The 27,002-nt window shown below is 45.9% G+C and overlaps 2 pseudogenes; both read right to left on the bottom strand.

The window, feature by feature from the left end:
- Positions 1-1,208: 1,208 nt before the first annotated feature.
- On the bottom strand, positions 1,209-12,078 carry LOC120846050 (annotated as a pseudogene).
- A 13,336-nt stretch (positions 12,079-25,414) lies between these two features.
- The window catches only part of LOC115331902, a 30,460-nt pseudogene continuing 28,872 nt past the window's right edge, over positions 25,415-27,002 (bottom strand).

Here is a 27,002-nt window from a genome sequence, read left to right as displayed (position 1 = left end):
TGGACTCGGCGGACTGCTTTGCGCGATCTTGCTCGGGTACTTCGAGTGTCTGCGAAGGTTCTGCTCACGCCGGGAAACGCAGTAGAGAATAAATGAAACCGAAACTGCTTTAGAGCATGTCTAACCGCAAGTGTTGCGCAATGTCTTTCTTGATAAGGGCAGAAGCTGGGTGGGGGTGGGGGGCGGGGGAGGGGGAGGGGGGAGGAGATGAGTGGGCAGTCGAATAGCTAGCCACCGTTGTCTCCACTGCTCTCGTCGAACATTTTAGAATGCGGTACGGCGGAGTCCGGCGTTGGCGTTCGAACGCGCTCGACGAGGGCAGTGATGACAAAGGTTTGCTTGTACAATTTAATCATTCCAACTTAAGCTCAGCGTTCTGACGTCTCCACGCTCGCTCGTCTCCTGCTCCTCCTATTTTCTCTCTCTCTCTCTCTCTTTCGCTCTCTTTCATTTTTTTGCCCGCATTAGCTGTGTCCACACGTCGACCTGCCGCGGAACGCTTGATATGAGCAAAACAAATGAGCCAAGGATGCATTTGGGTGCCTGAAATAGCAGATAACATGCATTCTCTATCAAAGCGTACTCTAATGCTTTCTGAAGGAAACTTTGATTTAGCCTTAAGAAGCAAAGCTTGCCGAGGTTGAAGACAGTTGGCCTAGATGGCCGGTTGCCAAACACCCGCGGCTCGAGCTCCGTTAACCACACGACGCCACTGTCAGAAAAATTTAAGAAAATTTAAGCTGAAGAGTCAAGAGACGCTTCGAGAAGACGTCGCCAGCTGCAAAAGCTTAGAATATAACAAAAAAGAAAACGGTAAAAAAGGAGGACGTAGCGACGCTAGGAATCGCGTGCCTGGACGGCTGAGACGAGTAAGCGTCCGTTGCCTTCTTTATAAAACAAAGTTCCGAATAATGATGTTTCATCTATAGAACGCGATACATGTGTAAATATGTTTCTTGGTTATCGCGAACAAAACCTAGAAACGTAAGTAAGAATTCATAATATCTTCAGTGCCATCAAGTTTGGAAGAGCGACACCATTCGATATACTAATGAAGGCAATATCTTTCGGCATATGTGCTTGTTCTATTGAATTAGACTTGATTAACTTAACGCAAGAGATTTCGCTTTCTAAAAAAACGAGCTCCCTATAGCATTTGTTTTCCAAGTTTTTTTTTTAAAACCCATTGGTATGGAATGCTTCAATTTTTAATGCAAGCGAAACAGTAACGTGTTTTTGTAGAAGGGTTTAACTTGCAGAGGGTGTAATGGCAATACTAAATGTCAAAAACGAGTCAATAAAGAACTGGCTATCTCTTCGCCATTTTCTAACGACGTTTTAAAGGCATCGAGATTATACAGCCTTCCCGCGCCTCTTTTTACGTTAAAAGTACAAGGGTGACTCAAGGGCATATTGCGACGGTTTTGTGATTATAAAAAACCGCCACATTGTCACGTGACGTCATGATGTGACGCTACGGCATAATGTCGGTGACGTCAAGGTATCATGTAACGTCATCATATCACGTGACGGCATCATGTCACGTAACGGCATAATGTCAGTGACGTTAACAGGTCATGTGCCGTCATTATGTCACGTGAAATTATCGACTTATCGGACTCTTGAAACCGGGTGAATCATGAAGTCACGTGACGTAATAGTTACAGGGACTTCACAATGTCACATGACATTATGATGCCAGGGGTCCATCTCACGCCATACAGTACATAGCGACATGTCAGGGACGCGAAACCCCTCAGGCTGACCCCATAAACGCCTTGAAAGTAAAACCCGTTTTGTTCCTACAGTGGCGTCCAACTAATCTTGAACAACAAAGAAACATTCTCACCAGCTTCTCCCCTGGTACCCAGCAATTCATTGTACTGTGAGAGAGAGAATAAAAAGACAGAACACTAAAAACATCAGACCCAATCGGGTGTCAGCTCGACGATCGAAACTGTGTACACGTAGCAGAGCGCGTTGGATAGACTATATAGTTCACACAGAAAGAATAAAACACCGAAATGGACGAAGGACAGGCATTCCCGGTTCTTTCTGTGTGTTTGTCCTTCGTCCATTTCAGTGTTTTATTATTTTTGTTTGAACGGTGTAAACTCTTTTTAATGCCCTTCGAACTGTGACAGTTTAAAAGTTAAGTTGAAGCTCCTCATACCTCTTTCCACTTCAGCCGAGTGAACGCTGGTGAGGAGGCGAGCACCTCTCCAGCGTTTGCTCTGCTGAAGTGGAAAAAGGTGGGGGAAGTTTCCCTTGGGCTCTGAACCTGCCGCCGACTATAGCCGTGAGGCTAGGGATCTTGGCGATATCGGCGATATCCTTGGAGTTGAAAACAAAGGCTGATTCGCACATTTGCGTTTGGCGGTGTTCGAGTCTTTTGCGTTTCCTTGTAATCGATTAGCATACTGAAGGCTGATTCACACACACTTGCGACTGCTTTCGGCAGAGGACTGGTTAAAACATGTTGTGACTGCTTGCGACCGGTCGTAAGCGGTTACAATAGGCATAAGCAGCCGATCGCAAGCAGTCACAAGAGGCTTTAAAAATGGATATGGCGCAGTCCGTCGTAGTCAAAGGCAAGTGCGTGAACCAGCCTAGAGAGCCCTTATTACGCAAAGTGTCCAACCGCTTTATCGGGGTCGCATTTGCAATACGAGCTGCGAGGAAGGGACGAAAGCGTTCATCGTCTACAAACGCTTCCCCGTTTCCGGCCTGCTTTTCTCGTCGTCAAGCAAAAACGCAGCGCATGCGCACTTGCGACCGATTGTCCCCGTAAGTGATGACGTCACAACATGGCGCTCCTCTCCAAACAAACCGTTTTTATGACCGCTGTTATGAACCAATGCATGGGGGCTCGATGAGAGGTTAGAAATTGTCTGATAAAAAAGTAAATAATTTTTAGTAAGGATTGTGTCTTTTCAATATCCAACCATGGAAACTTTTTTCTATCGTGCCAGTAGAGAAGATAAACCATAAAGCAATGACAAAAGCCCGTATGTAAGTTTTACAACCGGTTTTGCCTTACCAGCAGACGACACGATGGCTCCGCGGCTTCAGTGTTTCTTTCTGAGAGAGTACGCGCCTGCATTGAATGAAGTTGGTAACGATCAACGAAACCTCTAGTCTCGGGGCCAACTTTATATCGGATTTCGAAAGCGAACAGTGCCCGTACACAGCTTTGATCGACGCTCGAGGTGCTCGAGCGCGTGAACGCCTAACCGTGGAGCTCGTTTCCGCAATATTCGAGAAGGGGAACACACTGAAGCCGAATCACGCATGACGACGACGTGCAGAGTATAAAGGTCCAACGGGAGGCCAGTACACGTTTCAGGTATTTCTGACAGCACAGTTCTTCAGTGCACGTTTGTGCAAGCAAACAAATTGTCCGTAAAATATATGGTATGTTGCCACGTGCATGACCGACAAGCAACTCTTTTTTATTTACCCCGCACTTCCACCAGAAAGTTCACGCATGGAAAATGCTGGAACAGCGTAAACTGAAAATAAGTTTTATCGGCGAATTTGTGCCAGAAACGAAAGAAGGAATGTGTCGAAACAGCAGCAGCGTACGTCGCGGGGTCGGCGTGACAGCCGGCTGAAACGAGTGTGAATGTGCCTTGTCGTCGGGAGAATCTGAGTGAGTCGGCATAGCTCGCACTCGACTCTTTATCTACTGGACTCGGCATCTCGTACATTCGAACTAGAATGTTTTAGACTAACTACGCAAAGACATTCTGCCCTTCTTGTGTTTCACGTTTGGAGTAAGAGTAAACACGAATCTTCTAGATGTGTGCATAGGAGTTCCTTCTCGATCACGCACGTGGCAATAAAACGTACCCGATGTTATTATTCAGCTCCTTCACTATTCGGTGTCTTACATAAAACTGAAGAATCAGTAGCATTTTTTCTCAGTGTGATGATTACAAGCAGGTACAAAACACACCCTCATATATTGCGAACCTGAAAAACGAAGTTTGGGGTCTCAAAGCGCTTATGTTAGCATCAAAACAATTTCTCTTTCATTACTACGCACGTCAACTGCAAAACCAAAAAGAGCCCGACGTTGTTTTTTATATCATGTTCTAAACATATGCTTTTTCTCGCTGTATTTCTAACAGATCGCCATGCATGTGATGATTTTTGTCACTGTATCGTATCGCACGTCAAAACAATCCGTTTTTATAAATCCGGTGAGTTTTTTTGTGTTTTTTTTACGCCAGCTATGTTCTAAATAATTACAAAACCCAAAACAAATCATTGTACAAACGATTTAAACTGTTGCACACGGCATACTCTAGTCATTCTGTGTGCGTTCGTCATGGGTTTGTCGTCTGTAGCAGGCATGTCGAGACGTATCGAGGTGCGGAAGATGTCGTCTCAAATATTTCAGAAACAGACGATTCTCGGCAAACTTCTATCGTGGTAAACGTAACATCTAGGCACCCGAAATCTATTAATTTTAGACGTTTAAATTTCACGTCCGATTTCTGACCGATCATTCTTTCGAAGCGAAATCCAGTTCCATGTACTCGTCCATATCAACGCACCTAGCAACGGTTTCTTTGCAGCGGTGACGTCACAATTACTGCTTCAATAGCCGCAGAAGGCGCCCGCCATTAAATTTCCAACGCTTCACATTGTTTGAGATGAACCCTCTCTTCGATCTAGGCTAAGTAAACCAGCTTCGAGGCACTGACGCCATCTATCAGACACACCTGGAACGCTTCTAACGCATGCGTCAATGGACCGAACGTTTTGCGGTATTTGAGAGCTCAAATTTACGCACCATATATGATATATTAAAAACAATCGCCGATAACATTTTCAGAACTATTTTTAGCCCACCGTGAAAGAATGACACGCAAAAAAAAAAAAAATGAAGCCATGTACACGGAAGTGCTGAAGAGAAACCCGATAGATGCCACTTCCTTCTCTCCCCGAACGTTTACGTCATCACTAGTGGATCCTCGCAGCCCCGCTAAACCTTGCGTCAGCATCGTCGACATTAGGGACTTTTTATAGATCGTTTCCGATGTCCCGCAACACTCTCTGCAATCCGCTACGAGATCCAAAATGCAGGCAAGGCTAGGGCAGCGAATGCACAGTAGAGTTGGGAGTCCATCTAACGGTGAAGTCATGCGCAGCCCTGGTATTTTAGGTTGTATCGTATTATCTTGGAATCTCTTAACAAAAAGAGCGTGGAACTGGGAACCTTTTTGACGACAGCTTCGTGATGTCTGTCCAGTTCTTGCTTGGGGATTGAAGGCGGTTCTTCGTCGGCCCCCTTGGCTACCGCCTGCTCGGCCCATTTCACTGCGAGGTCGTACATAGCCTGGCGCATAGCAGCCTGGCTGATGTTCAAGCAGTCCCGAGCTGTCGGTGTAGAAAGAGGGAAGGCGATAAGTAAGGCTCCTCAGTGATGGCGTCGGCTGGGGTTCAATGGCGCACCGAGAGAGAGAGGGATATAGAGAGAGAGGAGGATTAAATACTAAAGTGTATGCATAGCCTCCTCTTTACGGAGAAAGCCTGGCACGTCGCGAAAAAAAGTGGCCTCCGAAGGTAGGAGAGGAGGGCCGGGGAACAGGAGCGGAGGGAAGCTTGGGAAGCTTGTCTGCCAGCGCCACACAAGAGCGAGCGGACAAACGCAGAAACAGTCTTTTTTTTTTTCCTTCTTTCTTTTTACGGACTCGCGGAGAAGAGAAACTCGACGTCAACCCTTTCCCTTCGCCGTCCCTGCGCCGCAGCCGTTTCCCCCGGAGCACGAAAACGACGGTGACGAAAACACGAAAACAAACGTTGTTCGGGGAGCGGCCGCTCATGACCCAAGCGCTCGCGGACTACCTCTGCCCTTTCCGCTTTGCGCTACCATATTGGTCACCGCTTCGCGTGCTCTTCCTCTCCCTTTTTCCGCGGCCGCGCGCCCTATGGCTCCGCCGTCGATGTGCCAGGCTTTCTCCGTATAGAGGAGGCTATGGTGTATGTCATGGCCAAAGGCCAGACGGTAATGCAACATATGTGTAACAAGCACTGGCGCGATCCTTAAATACACTGCTAACAGTTCTGAAATTCTAGAGGCTTCAGCCATTGTTAATTTTTTTCACCTTATAAGCGGCGGTGAAGTAAGAGAAGAAACAAAAACTTCAATTCGACTTGATGTTTTAAAAAGAAAACATAATGGATAGTGTTAACATTTTTTTAAGGCAGATTTGGCACCTTTTATGATGTGTGTCAACTATTTGGAAATATTATGAAGACTAAGTCTCAAGTATAAATAGTGTTTCCAATCTGACTGGAAAGGCTCGAAAGGTTGTATCGATGAGCGACGGCGGCAACTAGAAAACCGGCAATCCGGTTGTCTGCTTGCCGCCGTCTCTCGTAGATGGTGACATTTCCCCAGAATTTTGTGTCATCATTTGTTTACTGGAAGACATAATACTGGAAAATCTAGCCCTTAGTGTCTCCGCGGTAAAAACATTCCTGTATCGTGACAAAACAATTCCAAATACGGCAATCCAAAAATGCGGGTGAGTAGAAATGCACAATAAATGCTTTACACATTTATGTGCAAAACAAACCAGAAGTTGAAATTTTCGTAGGTAAGAGTTCGGTCTATATATGACTAGTTTCGGCACTGGTACCTGCGCAAGGTGCGACACCGGCCAGTTGAGGAAGCCTTCTAGGCTAGGGTTGTGAACGCGCATCACACGGCCGGGATCGCAAGGCCGCACGGCGGTATGATGCTTATCTACATAGATACAATCGGGCAAGAACATGGATAAAAATCAGAAGGGGTAGATGGGGTCTGCAGCAGGGGAGTTTAATTTAAACATAGTAAGTACTCTTACTAAATGCAAACTAAACCCTAGAGTGAAATTCTAAAAAGTAAATTAATTAACAAACAAGGTGCCACAAAATATTTGTCTTATTTTTAAAACGTTATAGTAAACCATGTACGTTTTCTGTTGGGTTCAGATCAAAGTTTACATTGATTGAGCATTACCCAAGGATTGTCTTTGGCCTATTCGAAAAGCAGAGCAAATAGCTTATTTTCTGAAGGAAATTATTATTAAAACGACAGCTCGCTCAAACAGCTCCAGGCGCAGGATTTCAAAGCGTGCGCCTACGACTGTACCAAGTTCCAGAAAAGGGCTTTGTAGGGAACTATGCGTTAGTTCTACATGAACTCCCTTGCATACCACTGAGCGGAAGACGTCCAGGAATTGTTCGGTTGCGCGGAATTTCTATGTGAAGGTGCCCCTTGGTCAGTTCGTGTAGGTCCAGAGCATATGTGTCTTGAAGTGTAACAAGTGACGTCGCGAGCCCCTGGAAGTCCTCGTCCCATGGAAGCAGCCGTTGCTTGCGCATTTCTCGGATTTTAATCAAAGGATCTGGAAGTGATCGTGGAGACATGGGTATAGCTGTGCTGCCAAGCCTACAACGTTTATTTTACAATCGTGCAGCTACCACCATACAGTTTACCAGATCAAATTTACCAAATTAACTGCTCTCCTGAGCCAACAAAGATTACTACTACTATGACTTCTACTGTTGGTATATTTATTTGCATTTATAACGGAATAAAGGATATTACAAACCTGGGGGTACTTGGCACGGAACTCATCCTTATACTTTACTAGAGGCTGTCTGGGATGTTACACTTTACACACAAAAATGCGTTATCTAGTTTCCCTAATACTTCACGTAAGGTACAAGAGGCGAAAATATGGTTGTTAGGCAAAGAAGACGTGAATAAGCGAATGGTTCCAAAATTGAAGTAAGGGAAGTACGTATTCATCCTAGCTAGGTAGTTGTTTCCTGTAGAAACGTTTTCTGTAGACCAGTGGGTCCGTAAGACGGGTACGCGGACCCTTTGGGGTCCCCGAAGGCTTTGTGGGGGTCCGCGAAGCCCTGCCTTATGAGACAAGCCAGCAATCGATGTTGTATTTTCCAGATTCAGAAGAAACGTTTGAATTTTCGGGTGAGTTTTCTCGTGTGTATGTTATTGAGAAACGTCTACTTTACACAAACCCTTAGCTATATGAATTTATTAAATCAATATCATAATTAACCTATACCTTTCTTTTTCCCTCACCACGAACTCGCTGCTCCATCATATCCGCCGATCCACGAGGGTTCCGCGAAACATCAAGGGTTGAAGACCCCTGCTATAAACCTTTCCAAAAATCGCCTCCTTCGGGCTGCCATCTTTGTCTGCTGGGCTGTGCAACGCCTTCTGAGCGAGCGCTGTTGCTCTGCTGGGCGTTATATCGGACGCTGCGCATGCGTCCACATCTCAGTAACTCAGCATTTTTCGCTAGGGTGATAAGCGATGCAAAGATCTATAGCACGCGAAACTGCCTCGGAGATCAAAAGGTCTCTGTCATCTTTGTGCATGCAGGTTAAAACTTGATCGTATTTTGTATAGACGCTTTACAGCAGCTGTGCATGGGCGCCGCCATAACTGACCTTCAGTTTTTGTTCCCTCTTATTCCGTTCGCTTCACTTCATCATTACCACAGCAGGACAGGTTATTGCCCTTTTAGATGCTACTGTGTTGTTGTGCCCAGCATAGGCCCTTGTGAAGACCCGTCAACGCCCGCTTCAGTGGCTCGGCATCTCGGTAAGACAAGAGAAGGGCGGCTATGGCGGCTCAATCTGGCGCGTGTGTAAAGCGTCTATACGCCGATGCGAGAGGTAACTTAGATAACCCCAAAACCGTATTTGCTTTTCAGCCAGACATGCGTATGTTACATTTGGTACGTCTCTGGCTTTGCGCCAATTGCAGCACAGCGAGAAAGACTACTTTTGATTTAGTCTGCATATATTTGCGTAGAGAATTGATAAATACGAAGGCTTTATGGACTCAATATAGTGGACCTTTTAATAACACCTGTTGGTATGGACCTTTTAATAACACCTGTTGCGAAAATTTGAGTTTTCAGATGCAGTGCTATGGATTTACTCTTAGTAAAATTTAATGGCCTGTTACAGCGCCGTGATACTTTTAACCTATGCGAGCCCTTTAGGAGATATATTCACGCTTAAGCATAACTGTGTGTGCTGCTGTTGAGAACTTGCTTGGTGGTGTATATCTGTAGTCATTGACAATAGGAAAACTGCAGGGAGTAGCTTCGGTTGTTTTGTATTGTAGCGCGAGATTCCTAACTTTGACACCCCTTCGAAGTCTCGTGTACCTCAAGCCCACGCATCCAAAGCACGACGGAAGGCATAAAGCGCGTGCTGCAGAAAGCTCGCCGTTTGAAAGACACGTACTGCCTTTCTCATTCTGTCAATGGCTATAGTATGTAAATTTCTCATCATAATAGGTTTGTTTATAACTTGCGATATGCTACTTTGCTTGTGTTAGCCGTACTTCTACACTAATTAAAAATAAACTTTGTGTGGGGGGATCTCGCTGTCTGTGTATAGTTCAATGCGGTCTGCACCGTAACGAGCTGCAAGGTAAGCGACTGGTTAGAGTGTGTGGAACTTTCCTTTCTTCCACACTTGAGAGACTCAAGGCTCCCAAGGAGCAAGACAAGGAACAGAGTCAATGCACACGGGCAGCAAAGCAAGGCACGGAAAGACGTTAACCAAGGACCTCGGTCGTAACCAACATCTAGTCTTTTTCCTTTTCATCCGGTAGTCAGTGACAGCTTAAGAATCCGCTGGACGCTTCGCCTCCAGTACACGCTCCTTGCCTTCAGCCAGGATCACGGCTACGCGTGTAACAAGCTGCTATCAAAGGCAGAAAGTTCGCGCTCAAGGCGTAGCTTGTAAAACAAATTGGGGTGTGTGTACGTTTACACAGCCGAGGAGTTAGTCTGCCTCGACGGGCGATTTCTCTCCCAGCTGTAGATGAGACATTTAGCCAGTGTATTACAACCGCTAGCCTATGGTCTTGAACGAGCATCACGCAGTAGTGTTACACGAACGTACGCCAGTACGATGCTCATCCAGATCGAAACGGGCAGGGGTGGGGTCGAGGGGGAGCATAGGCTCCAAACCTGTCATGTGTTATATAATATGTTGTTTTTAACAAGTGACAAAACCTACCAAACTTTCGCATCCTTTTGATCTGAGCTTCGACGGTCTTCAGGCCAGCGGTCATCCTCTTGATCAACTGGAAGGCGTGCACTGGGTGCTTCAGGTAGTCGGAGAGGGCGGACGGTGACGTCAAGTCGTCGTACGGCTGTCTGTCCTGGACGAAACTGCAAAAAATAAAAAAAGCGAAATAGGAGCGCGTAAATACTTCGAAGTTCACCGTAAAACATGCCAAAGTAAAGCAAAAAAAAACATTTTAGAAGTATGTTTATGTTTTCATGAATGGCGGCCTAGCATCGGACGTTCAAGCTAACAAAAGAGCGTAAAAACGGGAAGAAAAGCGTAGCAAGAGTGAGAAAACAAAAACGTTCATCATTAGCTAGTCAAAAGTACGAACAAAAGAAGAACCAGTGTCGTAAACTTACTTAAAGGGGTGAATACAGTAATCCTAAGAACAAGGAGCAACTCAAACAGTATTCGCCTTAAGTAGCAGGTGGAAACAATGTATCGCCGAACGACTTACGATAACAGGTACGAGTGAAATGAAGTAATACTACAACAAAGATCGTCAGCTCTTCGGTATATTCCAAAACCGCCTTAAGTAGACAGCGTTTATAGATCATTTGTGAGGTGTGGCACCTAGAGGAGCATAGTAACGGACACAAACAAGGGAAGCATTTTGAGCATAAATAAAGCATTTATATATATCTCGAATTCTCTCTTCACCCCCTCACTCCAGCTACGTAGGACGGACGGACGGCCATCAGGAACACGCTAGGTACTGGCCCTCTCAGTTAAATGCACTAGACAAACGCAGGCATTATATGCAATACGTCGTACGGATGTAACATCTCCCTGTCCCCTTTTATCGCAATTCATAAAAAGTCAAATTTCCACTCCAATATCTTTTATGCCCTTCCCACTATCCTTCCCTCACCCGAACGACACAATCTGATCGCAGCAGGAAGGAGATAGTACCTACTTGAGTATGCTGTCTTGAACAACTCTGAGCCGTTCCACGTAGCTGAGGAGGTCGACTTTTACTTGTTTTTCCACGTGAATGAGACCGGAAAGCGTGGACACTGTCGTGTAAAAGTCGGTGTCTTTTTGGCCGCTCGAATGTGCAGCCAGACAGCAGAGCAGCACGGTCAAGCTCCAGAAGTGCCTGACGGTTGTTGGAAATAAGCAGTTGTGGTATTTGGTCAGTGTGCCGTCAGGGAACCGCTGGGTACCGTGATGGCACACACCCAACCTCTGGTCAAGGGTTGGCAGAAGTATAATCGCAAATAGCTTAAGAAATGCAGGGTGTGGCGCCCCGAGTCTCGGTCATCTTATTATTACTCAGTTCCAAATACCATTGTGGCATTCACCAATAAGGACATCGAAAAACAAATGACGACGCAAAATCCTTAACATATTAAGAAACACCCTGGTTTTCTTGAGCTACGAGTGAACATAGCAGAACAGCACGTTGGTAGTAACCGAGACACTTGAAAATTAGTCAAACGCTTTATCGTTCTAGCTATAGTCGGTAACAAGTCCAAGAAGGTAGGAGAAGCTCCTCCAACAAGCGTGATGCGCCCGTTTCAAATCCCTCCGCAGTCGAAAGAAGTGTTCACTGGAAACGTTACTTGTTCCGCTTTAATAGATTCCGATTTGTCTCCCATCTCATTTTTTTAAGAAAGCGACCTTTGTATTCATCGGAGGGGGAACCGAGCCCCTGAATGCAGCCTTTGTATCAATCGGAGGGGGAACCTAATCCTCGAAAGTCATATTTGTTTCCATCGGAGGGGGAAAACTCTAATATCCCTCTTGTGGCTTCCACAGGGCTAAGTCAAAGTCGAAAGATAAAGCAAATATGTACAAAAAGGCAAGACCCTACTCGCGCGTTGGCCGCGACGTCACGGAAACGAGGGGACGCTAGTGGATGCGGAGGTGGCTGAGGGATATATGACTCCCTTTCAGGGGTATTTGCCGCTACCTTCGTAATCTGTAACTTACCATCGCAGCTCCTTCCATCTTGAACCGGAGGTTGTGAGTACGTGTCAGATGTCGAATAGTTGAAACATTAGACTACAAGATAGCGGCCTTTTTCAAAAGTCGGGAGCCCGCTCGGGCCGTCACGATTCGCAAACGACAAACCTTTGATAGTACTTTCATTTACTCGTTTGTGTGCTTTTAAAAGGTTTTTAGAGTGAACTCCTTCGGCGAATCATCGAGCCAACGCACTCCAAGGAGTACTCCGAGAGTCGATATTGTGAGCTGAGTCACCTGATCTTTTGTCTCATCTGTGGGGAAGGCATTTTAGGTGACCGTAAAATAAGGGCATTAAATTTTATTAAGTATCTTGTTTAAGGCATCTAAGGGGAATAAAAAAGGTGAAAGAAATGCATGGGTGCATCAAAATTCAAGATACTATTTTGGACTAGCGACTAATATCCTACTCTTTTTTTAACTATACGATTCTAGTTTCAAAATTGCACAATTTTTTTTAGCTTTATTCTGGGCACGAAGAAACATATTAGTGGTTAATAGTTTCTACAGCGGGAGTTTAGTCTACCACAATAGGGCGACATTGGTACGTAATGTAGATGAGTAATTTAGCCAGTGCAGTGCAACTGCATGTTAGCCTGGGGTCTTTAACGTGCACCACGCAGTAGTGATACATCACCGCACGCCGGTCGTGTATCACTATTGCAATATATGCAAGCCATATAATCTACAAAAGTGTCTAGCGCTCACGAGCTCGCGAATCTTTCTCTTCTACATTTACTTATTTCAGTTGTTTGCAAGTATCTGACTGCGCACCTGCGGCCTACGGTGAATTCGAAACAATAGCTTTTTATTTCTTTAAATACAGGCGCCATAAGTCCACCTTTTTATGAGACTGCAAACGCTAAAGAATTCAGGCAATATGCTTCGTTTGCAAGAGCTGTCGAACGGAAAGACAGCACGAACGCTTGTTAGGAGGTTTGACTTTTTTTTTTTTATGTCCCTTCGCTTTTTCTTATTTTTTTTTTTATTTTTTTTTTGTTAACTGGCACTCTCTCTTTTGGGAGGCGATATTTTGGTTGTGGCAGAAGCAGTCCAAATGTTGATGTTAACTTGCTAGTCTTCTAGATTTCCTCTCTAGGCAGCGCAGGTTCCAGTGATTTATTTGTTCCTGGTACATGGGGAACGCTGATGCGCCAGTTAGGCCGGGACTGCGTACTTGCCTGTGGCCGCGGGTGCTAATGACTTTTCATATTGCGGGTAGCGCGGGGGGGGGGGGGGGGGGGGGTAAGACCACTTGTGTAACCGCCTTTCTTGAGGTCAGCTAAGGTGGTTTTATCTTCTGTTCCTTTTTCAGCCTCAGTCAAGCAAACAGTCCTTGACATCGCCAGGTATGTCCTGATTCCCGACGCCTTGGGACTAGTTGGATATGGTTTGGGTCAAACTAGAGGTATAGCGCCCAGTGTGCGTCGGTCTTCTGTATGCATAAAAAAGTTAGATCTACCTTTTGCCCTTTCCATTAGCACATCGAGAAAATATAAGGTGTTTTCTTTTTTGCGTTCCACAGCAAACTGAATGACCGGCAAGATGAAGTTGAGGAGCGTCAGATACTTGTCCATTTCATATCTTCTTTCAGAATACAGAAGTAGTCGTATACACTTCAAGAACACCTCGGGACCTACGGCGAACGACTGCAGAGTCGTTTGTTCAACGGGTTCCATGCAGAGGTTTGCCGTGGTGACGGAAACGGACACCATCATCACGGCACCACTTGTCGGTTTGAAAAATTCCCCCTTGAAGCTGAACTAGGTGCTACTGAGGCAAAACTCAAGGAGGCGGTAAAGTTCTTTTACGCTTAGGGTAGTCCTGTTCTTCAAACCGTTGTCTCTTTCGCGGGCGTTCCTTGAGGTGGCAACCGCCAGATGGACAGAAACACTTGCAAAAACCGAAATGTCGTCGAATGATATCATGCTCTCCTCGGCGCTCCCTTTTAAACTGCGAAACGTGCTCCGCGAAGTCGTTGGAGATGCGTACAGAGGTCGTCGTTTTCGCAACAAGAGGAAGACAGGGCGGTGAAGATAGTTATAAAGAGCTCGAAACGGTGAGGTCGTTAAGTCCTCAGCCATTCGCATGAATGTAGCTTGATACGTGCGAAAATATTCCTACCTCCATGATCATCTAACAATATATCTACCTAAATTAACAAAACATGTTACGCCGAATAAGCTTTCACCTGATTCCAGTACGGTAAATGTGCTAACTTCCATAATAGTCCGTGATTATATTTAAACAAAATACTTGTAATCTTTAGCCAACGAGAAAAAAGTGCTAAGTCAAATAAACACTGAAACAGCTAGGCGCCACACGTCGGTTAAACCTGCAGCCCAGAAGCCTTCTTGCTTATCTTAGTATAAAATGTTATTAAACAATTAGAAATAAATACGGTGCGGCTCATTTACTTACGTCATAGCGACTTCTTCAAATTATCGCACTCCCACGCGGAACTCCCAAACCGTCTCTTTAAACGGAACGTATGCGTCAGCTGCGCCGGCTTGCCTGGGTATACGCGAGCACAAACGAAAGTATTGTTTGGCGATTTCTCCGTCGAGGCCGAAGGTGGAGAAACAAAATGTGATATCTGCTACGTGGTTTCTGGGTACATTGACCTTTATTTACGTCACGCCCTTCTTATACGTCTTTTTTTTTTAAAGGTTTGCCTAGACATTAAACTTCTTCCACCTGCTCCATCGCGGTCACGTGACTTTTTGGCCGCGTCTGCAATGAGAAATATGAGGAGTTGAAAGCGTTGGCTGCCTCCAATCGTCTTCATCTTTTGCTCAGTATCTCTACCCGCTGTACATGGTGTAGGTGTGACAGCGCGTAACAACGAGTACTAAGAAAAGGAACAGAAAACACAGGACGAGCGCTAACTTCCACAAACAAGCCCTGCTCTCTTCTTTGTTACTGCCCGCTATCCTTCATGCCTTTAGACAAAGCACGCCTGCGGACATGCACCCAGCCTCTGTAGAGGAGGCGCCCGCCATCAAAGTGACCACGCTGCTCATGGTTCATGCTGCCCCCTCCCTCATGTTTGGGCTCTCTACTTTGTTGTTCCCTGCAGAATCCCAGGGTCGACTGAATCACCAGTGGAATTATACCCGCTTGACTCGCTGTTTGCACATGTAGAAAAAAAAAAGAATCTCCCGCATTTTTTTTTTAAACACCGGCAGCTGTGCGGTTCACAAACGCGACATGTCACAAAAACCAGAAAAAAGCAAAGCACTGGATTTTTCCATTGTTCGATAGATTTGAATAACATAAAAATCTTGCTTACGGGAGTTACAATGAGGCACACAGGAAGCTTATAAGCCGCAGCTGCTGCATTTGAAGCGTCAATGTGCAACTCTGGCTTGTTCGCTTAGGGCAGCTGTGCGCGGGGTACAAAGTTATTTAGCTTTTATTTAACTGTGAAAGCACTGAATATTGTTTGTTTGCACGTGTAAGATATAAAAAAAAATACTTTGCTTTGATGGGGCTTGCGCTCGTTACAATGTAACATGAGACCATGTCTGTCATGGTCATTGATGACTTGAATAAGAAACAAATGGTGTTTTTCATTAGTTTCGTACTTCGTGATTGGTTCTTCGACGTCTTTATCGGCTAACGGCCAAATATGATTGATGAGGGACGATAATGTGATGCATGCGGTGCTTGCCAATACCCGCGTTTCTTTAGCAGTCACTGACTATACTCCTCGCAAGTGGGCTCATTTTCGTGTTTTGCGCATGGAAAAGGAGGTGCGAAGGCGGGAGAGGAGGTTGATGACCATTCCGATTAAGCTCCGCCCTCGCACATGTCGGGAAGGAGGCTTGGGGTAAACAAACATCGGCGTTGGTATGGGCGGCCGTGCCGTAGCGGCGACAGTGAGTTTTTTGCTTATTGTCACGTTAAAACTTGACGAGTTCACAAGATCGAGCGGCTCTGTGCCCTTTACAATTCCTCTGTCATCTGCTCGAGGCATTTCGAAGTTTTAAAGATAAAGAAAGCAGCAAAAAGAAGGCGCTTGCGCAGCCTCGCGATTGAAAAACGCCGGTTGCGCCCGTCACTACGAGACCGCCGTCCGATTGTGCCAGTAAGTTGCCTTTTATCTTGTGCGTCCTTTACAAACACAAGGAATTTTGCCCTCAAAACGGTCCCTATAAATCTTGCGTCGCGGTCGATAGGCTATTACTTGAAAAGCATCTAAGAAGGTAGCGCGTTTTCGCAGTCCTCCGAACCCCACCTTGGAAGGTGATATTTAAGAGAAGATACTTCATTTCGACTCGAAACTACACGGAGGCTGTATAAATTATACTCCGTTTCATTTTAAACGCGATCGAATCTACACGGCGAGTTCTGAGCTTTGATCATAACTACCATGCATGTCCGTTCATGCAATGCAAGCGCTGGTCACATCCTCGAGTTTAATTTTCGCTTCTTTCGCGCTTATGTGAGACGCAGTATGGTCAAATGTATTTGGTATAGCAGTTGAAGTCCATGAATGTAATCATGGCACTAGAAATGCACAGCTCGAAACTTACCACAAAAACGTGATCTCTCTTTTTTTTTTTTTTTTCAGGAATAAAATTTGAATGGCTTTTACGTGTAATACTGTGAACCAACTCGGACAATGCAAATTTGTCGTGTTACATTATCCAGTACAAGTGAACTGCCAAAGAACTGCAGTCTTTCTGCGAAAAGTGTCGCGCAGTGTATCTTCAAACCAGACATATCGAGCGAAAAATTCGGAGATTGCGCACTGTCCCCTTGCTAATAAGCGCATCATTGAATTGACGTGGAATTAAACAATGACTAACATGTATATATGTTTGTTTTGATCACTCGGAAGACTAGGCCAAGCAAAATCTAGTGTACAAGTGACGAAATTCCTAACAGCATTCGTCATTCCTAGGTCCCAGATGGGCTCCAGAAACACACTTCAAGAAATGGTGCTCATTCAGCTATCAGGAAAATCAAGGCAGTTCCATTTTATTCCACATTTCTAGTACACTCATTAAAGATCCTTCCTTGTGTTAGCGTCAGCATTAGCGTGATGGGCATCATCCTTTTAGAGTATCCGCCATATTTTATTAATACGGAGACCACCGAGGCGGTCGGATGGGTATCCGGCTCGCACCCGAGTTTCGAGTTTGTATCAATTTACGTTATTTTAAGTTTTCCTAAATAAACCACCCTGTTTTCTATTGCATTTGTTTCATCAATGCCTAAGCATGCCAGCCACTGAGTGACTACTGGCATGTGGTAGTGACGGTGGCATGCAAGGCTTCAGCTTTGCCGCGGCAGATGAAATTCACCCTGACACCAAACTGTTCATGATGCGCCTTTCCATTGAATTATTTGGTGTGTTCCGATTTTCTAGAAAGGCCCATATTTATTTCGGTGTGCTTTGCGGCTAAAGTAGATTCGCCAATGATGTCTCATATATCCTGGGGGTTCCCATGTTAGCCGCTCTGCATGAGCTACTTAGAAACTGTCTGAACTGCTCTGAAGCATTTGTAAAGACCTTATCTGCCTTAGTCTGTCACGTCCATGCTAATGTTGAATGTAATAAGTCCACTGAAACAAGTTTTTCTAATGAACGAACACATTCAGTAGAAAGGTTGAATGACTATTTGTTTTCTCAAGATATACACTGTTTCATACATTATATATGATGCTGACAAAGCTACTTGCACCAGCAGACAACTTAGTCTATACTACGTTTAACGATAAGTTGGGGAACCGAGGAGGCTACGGCTCCCGCGACCAAGTAAGAACGTCGGAGCGAGACACGTGGCAGCACGTCACGGGAGAGTTTGCTGCGCTAAATGCGAGTCCCGGTCGGCGGAACCGGCTGACGTCGGCTGGCCACCGAGTCGTGCACTGCGAAATCAAACAACTTCCGGTGAACATCCACAGCCGAAACATTGCGGTACGCTAGAGTAGTGAGCTCTTCAGGAACACTTTTATGAAACAACCACATGCTCAATTTACCCACGCATCTGTGGCGGATGATAATGCTAGTGCGATGTTTTAAGCAGAAGGGGTCCTACTCTCGGCTGCGATCACTCGAACATCGTTCAGAAGTCACGTTCTCACCGAGAAAGCATTGATCCGTATTAAGTGTTGTTGAAAAGCAACATGTCTTCGTCTCTCTTCCGTGCCGTGAAGTGTTGTGGTCGGATGAGTCTGACGGAAACACTACGAAAAGAAAACGAAGCCTAGAACTACCTTTCGTCGTGGACGGCGCTGTTGCTGTGGCGGTAACAAAGTCACCGCGGCCTCGACGTTGTCACGCGCCTTGATCCAAAGCTCTTACTGGGTCGCGGTGGCCGCAGCCTCCACAGGTTTCTAAGTTATCGTGGAACGGAGTATAGTGTCTTACCTGTGCACGCTATAAACGAATAAGATGCCAGGTGTAGCCACTCTCGCAGCAGTAGTTTTTATATTATTCCTTGGTGTGCTTTGTATGGAACAGTATAGCAATGGCACACATTTTGAGTTCAGAAAAACGGTTTTCAGACCGTTACCAATTTTTGTTTTGCATTCTTGCCCGTTATGAAAATAAAAGCATCATGTCTGAACACCAACATCTGTCTCTAGATTATTTCTATCTAAAATGACAAAAAAAATAGTGTTAACATGAACGAATACAACCCCAAACAGGTTTAAGAACAAATATGAATCAAGAAACAATCATTTCCCTTCAATCTGCAAGCTTGAAAGCAAGTATGGGTGTGCAACAAGTACCCTCGGCTTTGCACTATCTCCTGTCGACACTTATTCTCGACGCCTAGGGACATCCTTGATTTAACGGCAGCTCAACACGCTCATGCTTATTGCTTCGGATGTGCCCTCGTAAAGAGTAAAACAAACTATAGGAATAACAGAGGCTAGTTGTGTGCTGGGGAGTCAAACCAGAAGTCCCAGGTCCCAAAGGCTTCTTCAAGGTCCACTAGAGCTAGTTCTGCCTTTTTATTTGCATGAACCAAGTATAAACTACCCACTTCACCAATTCTAAGGATTGACAAATAATTTTTTGAATATGTATTCTGCTTTTAGTTTTATCCACTCATGAAACTGATTGCAAATCTAAAATAACCAATCCGTCTTGCACCAATTCTCTTTATGCGACGAGATAGAGAGAGATTCGTTGGCTTTCCTTTCTGGCCGGAAAGCAAAAAAAAAAGACGTGTTTTAATGTGCACATTAAGTTAAAGTGGGACGGTTCCGAAAAAAAATTTCGATTTTTCAAACTTTATTAAGTAGTCAGATTACATTCAAGTCATAAAAGGATAAAGTCAGAAACACCTTTAGTTCACCTTCAGTCAGGCTATTCCTTTGGATCCAGGGTGATTTCACCTTCATAAGGTCATCAGTACCGATTAGCAGGTGAGGGAATCAATTCAGAACTCCGTACAGATAGTTGTACAAGCTTGACGAGGTCACAGTGCTCTCCTTCCATGTGCTTGCAGTGCGACCCCCTCGTGCATTTGGTCTCAGATGATGAAGCTAGGGCTGGAGCGAATGTCGTCTCCTGTAAAAGAATCGCCCCAGTAGTCAAACAATCCATTTACATCCTTGAGCAGCGTATTTGTCCTCTCATGTCATTAGCAACTGAAATTTAGTCGAAGCCTTTTTTTCGTTACGGAAAAAAAAATGCACTAATGAACATTTCTATTCCGTTTTTTTTTTTTTTTTGTACTGAATACCTGCTAACATCCAAGGGATGCAAATAGTACAAAGAAATTCACATCTTTGCTTTTTTAAAACTCCTTGAATTTAAACCCCCTCAAACACTATCATAATTTTAAAGCTGGTAGCCTCTGAGGACACCTTTTTGAATACTGAGATTACGCTCTTGCCCCTTCTGTGCATATACTCCCGAGTTTTTAGTTTTGGAAGTTAGAGCTTTGGTTTTCGTCATTGCTTGGTTGCTGATAGATGCTGGAGGAAGCTCCTACTGTTACTTTGAAGCGTTGAGTTTATAAATTGAACACTAACATGTATTGATGTTCGATACAGAAGCTAGATTTGTCACGTAAAGGACGTTGTCGCAAAACTATGGGCATGGGACGGGCTATAGTCGCCGAGCGGGTGACCGAGGAGCATTCGGGCTTTTGAAGAAGACAAGGTGTGTGGGTTTTGCTCTAGAGCGGGACGATCGGCAAGATGTGTGAGAATGTGGTGTCGAGAGAACTTCAACTGAGTTGACAATACGACGGTGATCTGAGCCACATTAACCGGGGGAGAAGAGAGTTACAAGCCAACGACACCCTACGACTTGGGAGTTAATTGACCAAGTTAGTTCACCCAAGCACCACAGTCGTCAACTCAACTAGCAAGAAAAAGGCGTCCAAACATCAGTACCGCAATACCAGCAGCGTGCCAAAAAATAGCATATTAAACGATAACGTTACAGTGGTCTGCAACTGGTAGCTGTTCAGTGCCTTGAGCAACTTGGATGAGATCACATGACACTTTCCTGCCACAGATGGCTTGCAAAATATAGATGCGGAAGTCATAAAAAAAAAATTAATAATTTGATTTTTTACTTCAGATATCAGCATTTGTATTTGGCTTCCACAACTTTTGAAAGCTGTCTCTGAATGCACAGAGTGGCTTCTTTCATAATCTTACCTCAATGGAGAATTTCTCAGGTGGTGCGGGGACGTGAAAGGCAGTCCCTCTGGAAGTCGCAAAGGCACCGAGGGCATTACAGAGGGCCGTCCGAGCAGAGGGCCCTCTCATTAGAACCCGGTAGCCGGTGGATTCTGCTAGAACGATGATGTAGGGGGAACTTAAGCTCTCGCAAATTAACGGATCTAAGAAAGCTATTAAACAAATACAAAAAACATGGTGCTCGCTCCCGTAGGGTTTGCCTCACTCGCACTTTGTGGTAAAACAGATCGGCGGCGAGTGACTGATCAAATAAATACATATTGGGGTGTGCGTATGCTTATACAGCCTAGATATTAGTCTTCCTTAACGGGCGACGAGACTCCGAGCTGTAGATGAGGAATTTAGCGAATGCACTATAAGTGGTAGTGTGAGGTCTTTAACGTGCACCACGCAGTAGTGATGCACGACCGCACGCCGGCACAATGCTCATCCTGATCAAAATGGACAGGGGTGGGGATTGAACCCAGGACCCCTGGGTTCTGCAGCGCGAGCTTTCGCTCCACGTCCTCCGAGCTGGTGGCCCACTCCCCCTACTGATGGAACACACGTCAGAATAACAGTGCGTCTTCGGTTTAACACCTTAAGACGGCGCTTGATCGCGCGCACTGAACACTGGCGTAGCCAGGAATTTTTTTTCCGGCGGGGGGAGGGGGTGGTGGTGGTGCATGATTTGGGGTGCGAGGACATACCTACAGCAGGCTACCACCAAACTCTGAGTCGTTACTACGAAGTTTATAATCTACATACAGATATCCTACCGCACTAACTGTTTTAACATGTGACATACAACTTGTCGCTGGGGGAAAAGAAGTGAAAAATCAACGACCCCGCAAGCGCCTCGGTCGTACCGCACCGATCGCCTGATCCACTGCTTTTCCGTAACATTTCCTGTTTTACATTGCAATACTTCATTAACGTGCAAGTGTTTGTGAATGATACGAAATGTACTTACAAAGACGCCGTAACTCACCACAGCGAGCGCCATGGCGCGGTTCTCTTGGTGCCAGTGCTACTGGAGATCGGCCTTCGAGAAATCGGCAGCCCGTTCTGCTCGCCGAAGAGGGCTGTCAAGCAACGTCACCACAACCCAGGTCGTGTCGAAAATGCACCCCGTAAACCCCGTGACCCCGATAAATCAGTGGGAAACTTGTTGTACTACAGATAAGATTCGATCAGACAGCGCGCAGCGCCAAAAAGTGCGTCGTCAGGGCGGCGCCCACCATCTTTGTGCATTTTCTATCACCGACTAAGCCAATCACGCGTGTCGAGTGCACGCCGCGATCATGGGCATTTTCGGGTGGCTGAATGCTTGGGCCGGCGATTGCAAACCCATGAACGCGAGGGGCGGCGTGACGGTGCTCTTTTGGCGCCGCTTGATATTGCGCCGTCGGATTGTAGCGTCATGCTGTGGTCGGACTTGAAGGGAAAGGAAGTACTATACGCTTTCTGCGCCGCGGGTATAAGGTTACATATTCAGCGTACATTGTTTTTCATGGCGGCTTAAACGGTCCAGTAGCTGCTGAGTGGTTTTCCTCTGCATGGGGGGAGGAACGAATTAAAACGGTGCAATCGCCAGAGTTCCTCAAACGTGCTGAGTATAGACCAGTGTCCGATCACCTTGTGTATATTACTCTATGTCCGAAATCCTAGCCCCCAGCGATAAAAATGGGAAATAATAATCTCAAACGCAGGCTCTTGTAAAGAGGGGGGGGGGGGGGGCTGCGCATAAAACAATATTTGTGCTTTTTACAACGCTCTTGGCGTCGGTGCGGTTCTTGGAGCTTCGTGACTGTGCATTTCTTACCTTCTTGCACTATACTTCGTTTCACTTTATGTCCGAGCGCGGACGATGTTATAAGCCGAAGGGCCAATCAAACAGTGAAAAAGCGCAATGTCATGGCGTGCTCCCTGCGCTTGATAGGACCAGCCGGCAGAGGAGCACGCAAAGAGGGACGGCGAATACCGTCTATTCCTATCAACTGCGGAAAGCACACTATGACGTTGTGCCTTTTTCGCTGTTTGATTGGTCCTTCGGCTCATAACATCGGCCGTGCTCGGGCCTAGGCTGAAACGAAGCATACGATATGGGCAAAGGTTTCTAAAAGAAACTGAGCCTTTCAAAAAACGCAGCCCCCCTTCTGTGTCATGACGTCAGCATAAACGAAAATGGCTGCGCCCATGGAACAGAGCAGACACTGGTCTATAGAGCTGGTACATAAGCTACGCTTTAGACCAGCGACGCTTCCGCCATCTTCGTGCTTAAATTCGTGGTTGTTAGTTACGTGAACCTTTATATAAAATCGCAGGAAACGCGTTTCTGTCCTCCAGAAATGTTAAAACTTGTGAGTAACCTTTTTCATGTTTCTTATAATATAAATCGTAAAGTTTTCTTCCTAGTCTCAGGTTTAAACGGCATGTTAAAACAGTTCGCGAAAGAGCAAAAGTGTATCGCCCGACCTTCCAAACACCATGTCTACAGCTGAAGAAGTAGCTTTTTTTTATTTCTGACGATCGACAGTTGCATCTGCTCCGCACTATAAGCACTAAGATGGCGGCGTCTGCTAGCAAATCGGGGAAAGAAGCCTCAATACTCTAAGCGTAGCACATGCAGTGGCTCGAGTACTGAGCATGAAGTGACACCACATGTTGTTGTCAGACCAGACCGATCTCGGATAAGACGTTCCTTAACATCTCAACTTACGGCTTACAAATGTGCACGAATCCGGCTCTTATTTGGGAGGGTCACATACGCTGATCCAGGTCTAATATCATCCGAGGTACAGCATGAATATAAAGACCCTGCCCTATAAATATTTGGGGTGTTTACAAATGCACACCCTCATGCTCGCGTGCCGCTTACTGTGTAATAAAGCAAACAAAGCACACCTCAAGGATCAGGCGCCCTTATATCTGACACTTCCAGAAACTCTGTATTTGAAATGGTTTGTAAGAAAATTGATTTGCAGTGTACTGGTCGTCAGTTCAGCGGTCGCGATGTGACCCTTTTCATCTTTTCTGAGAATTTGCAGATAAAATGTAGCTCGAAACAAGTGGAAAGAGAGAGCTCCACGTGTTCCGTTCGTTCCGTCGTAGCTCGTTCCACGTGTTTTATCGCACACCAGAATGCTTGGAGCGAAAGCTCGCACTGCAGAGCCCAGAGATACTGAAATCAACCCCCCCGACTGCCCGTTTGGAACTGGATGAGACCCGTACTGGAGTGCGGTCGTGTATTGTGTGTGATACACGATAAAAACCTTAGGGCCGGTTTTTCTAGAGAATGGCCGTATCTCTCTCGGCGCGGCTAAAATAGGCCAGTGTCGGCTCTGTTCCATGGGCACCGCCATGTTTATTTGTGCTGACACCATGACACCAGTGGGGGGCTCCGCATTTTCCAAGGTTTCTGTTATTTAGAAACCTTTGCACATGCTGGTTCTGCAAGAACGCCAGAAATGCATGGTCACAAAACTGCAACACCACCAATGCCAAGACTGCCGTAAAAAGCAAAAAGCTTGTTTTATGCACGGCCCCCCTCTTCACAAGAAATCTGCGTCTGTGATTATTATATTAAATTTTTATCGCCGGGCGCTAGAATTTCGAACGCTGGTCTATAGTCAAAATGAAAATGTGCTGTCACGTGACCGGCTCTGTGAGGAAAAGGTACCTAGCGCACCAGACGGGTTCCACTCATCAAACGTAAACCTTGACTGCCCTTTTAATTTCCCGCCTACTCATTTGTTTCCTCCTGTTGATTTTCGCCCGTTTTCTGTGTGCAAAATCGAAATTGAATATTCTTAGCGAGGATGCCCTTGCGCAGACATTTGCATCGAGCACTATAGGTTCATAGTTCACCAAACTTTTCCGTAACACGCAAAAGAGGTCTTATCTCATAGAAGCTATGCTATCCTGGCTGGCGGCAGCCGAAGAACGGCTCCATGCCGTTGCGTTCTCTGGACCGCAGATGAACACAAGTTTGCCCGCGAGGTAATCTGTACTTTTCGCCTGATTCAGTAGGAGCATCAGGTGCTTTCTGACTGAATCATCTAAGCACGGACTGCCTCGACAGTCACCTATCTATCTTCGCGAGAAAAGATGGAGAAGTATATAATGATCGACCGGAAAAAATTCCACTGACGTCCATGGTGCAACGATCGACCTCACCTGCTCCGACCGCTCCATTGAGCGCCATGTCATGAATCAGTTCTTCGGCCGCCGCCAGGATCGCGCTCCCGAAAAATAAGACACTGTTCGTACGTTCCGGGTTAGTTTGGTGACTACTGTACGTTTCGTTTGTTTTCCTCATGAAGCTGGTCACGCGACCTCAAATTTCCTCTTGGGGCTGTTTTAACCGCCACGAGATATGCTCGCCAGCAAGCCGGCCCTGTCTAGAAGTCTTACTGCAATGGATAAATTGCTTTACTTCGACGGTGGCTTCAGACGCACATCGGGCTTATAAAACCTTCGCTGCCTGAACATACACACAGCACAAGCGCATATAAAAACCACTTTGTAGTATACTTAATATCATATCAAGTTAATTTTATTGCAAGCAGCGATTCTCCGAATATCTCTGTGGCTGATAAAAAGTTTAAGTATAACGCCTACTGCTGAAGTAGGGCCACATTGTAGGGACAGGCGCGAGGCCTCGGAAGGTTCATCAGACGAGGGGTCCAATAGAGGCATTCCGGTCTGTGCAGCAGGGCAGCCGGAACACGTTGCTGTAAGACCGGAACCACTTGTTGGCGACTGCACGACAAAGGAATGGCAACTTTACAAAACGGTGAACACTCTCCGAGACAAGAGACTCGTGTTTGCACTCTCGTGCAACTCGTGGGAAGTTCACTATCGACGCTGACGACTTAAGAAATTCTGGACGTGGCCTACTGTAGTTAGTCTTCTTGTTTCGTAATTCGCTCTTTAGGTTTGTTATCGGCAGATGCCGCAATCCAATTGGCTGCTAAGCAATAACGATATGCTGGACTCATCGTCACGCGCTGCGTTTCTTGAATTGTTGCTGACAGTAAAATCCCATAAACGCTAGAGAACCAAGACAGACGAATGAAAACAAACCATCACAAATAACCATGATTCAGACTCAAGTGTATGAACGTGTCCCTGCCAAAGTTACTGTCATAATTTAGTGTCGTTAAACACAGGCGACCAGTCTGTAATCACTCTTTGTTGTGCAATCAACTAAGCTCAAGGTATTTATGGTTTGGTCAATACCTTTCCTGCGTGACGACACGCTTTTCATTTACTTGTTACTCGTCTAAAACATAAGCGCAGCCAGTGGCAATTACAGAGATTCCTGCAGTTCCTCAATAATGGCGGAGAGAGATTCACTTATAGACAGCGTTCACAAAAAAAAAAAAAGAAGCCCAAAGCGATTAAGCTTGTGGCGGATCGTTGAGACAGCCGCCAGAGAGGCGCCCAGACATGCACCGCCCTGGGTCGTCCACAAAGCAAACGGAACTCTTCTACCGGAGGAGTGAAACCAGACGCCGACACAATCTGTAGTCGGGGCGTATACGAGGTCTCCCAACGGCCAGCGGTCGTATTGGCTCCCCCTCTCCCGTAGAGCCCGCGACCCCGACGAGCGGAGTTCTCGTCTGAGGCTCGAAAGAAGACCACGTCCTTTGGTATACTTTCTTGCTCTTACGTATATTAAATTTATGCAGTCCAAATTTACGAACAGTCCTCCTTTCTCCGCGGAATCCCAGTCGAGATTTCCCTCACGACTACAAACTCTTACGTTTTGCACACCTGCAATCTCAGAGGCCACGGCGAGATCCTCCAATCCCGTGTGCAGTTGCTAAATGAGGCACGCGTCAGAGTAACGGTCCTCCAGCCATTTTGGTGCTGATAATCGCTAATGCAGGTTTTCTCAAGTTTTTTTTAAGAATCGCAGGAAACGTTTTTTCGTCCTCCACAAATGTAAAAAAAAAGTCTGCGAGAGTGCAAAGCAGATATCGGCTGAGCATCCGAACGGCGTAACTAATGCTCAATAAATCGCATAAACTTTGAAAAGGGTTCTATGAGGACCTTTTTCAAAAGTTGATCGAGCGACATTGATGGTCGCCATTGCTTGGGCACGAAGCGCCTGACTGTCTCCGAATCCTCGCCCAACGCTGACGCAGCCGTCGTCTCCAATACGCGCTCAGAGTTCGTGATCAAGCAATGGCCGACAGGCGACTGCGCGGACTTCTGAAAAGGGGCTATGGTGCCCGCGTTGA

This window comes from Ixodes scapularis, unplaced genomic scaffold, assembly GCF_016920785.2.
Source record: "Ixodes scapularis isolate PalLabHiFi unplaced genomic scaffold, ASM1692078v2 PGA_scaffold8__174_contigs__length_109621045, whole genome shotgun sequence".
In the NCBI taxonomy this organism is placed as follows: Eukaryota; Metazoa; Arthropoda; class Arachnida; order Ixodida; family Ixodidae; genus Ixodes; species Ixodes scapularis.
Note: the sequence above shows the minus strand (reverse complement) of the source record. Positions and strands in the feature narration are given on the sequence as shown.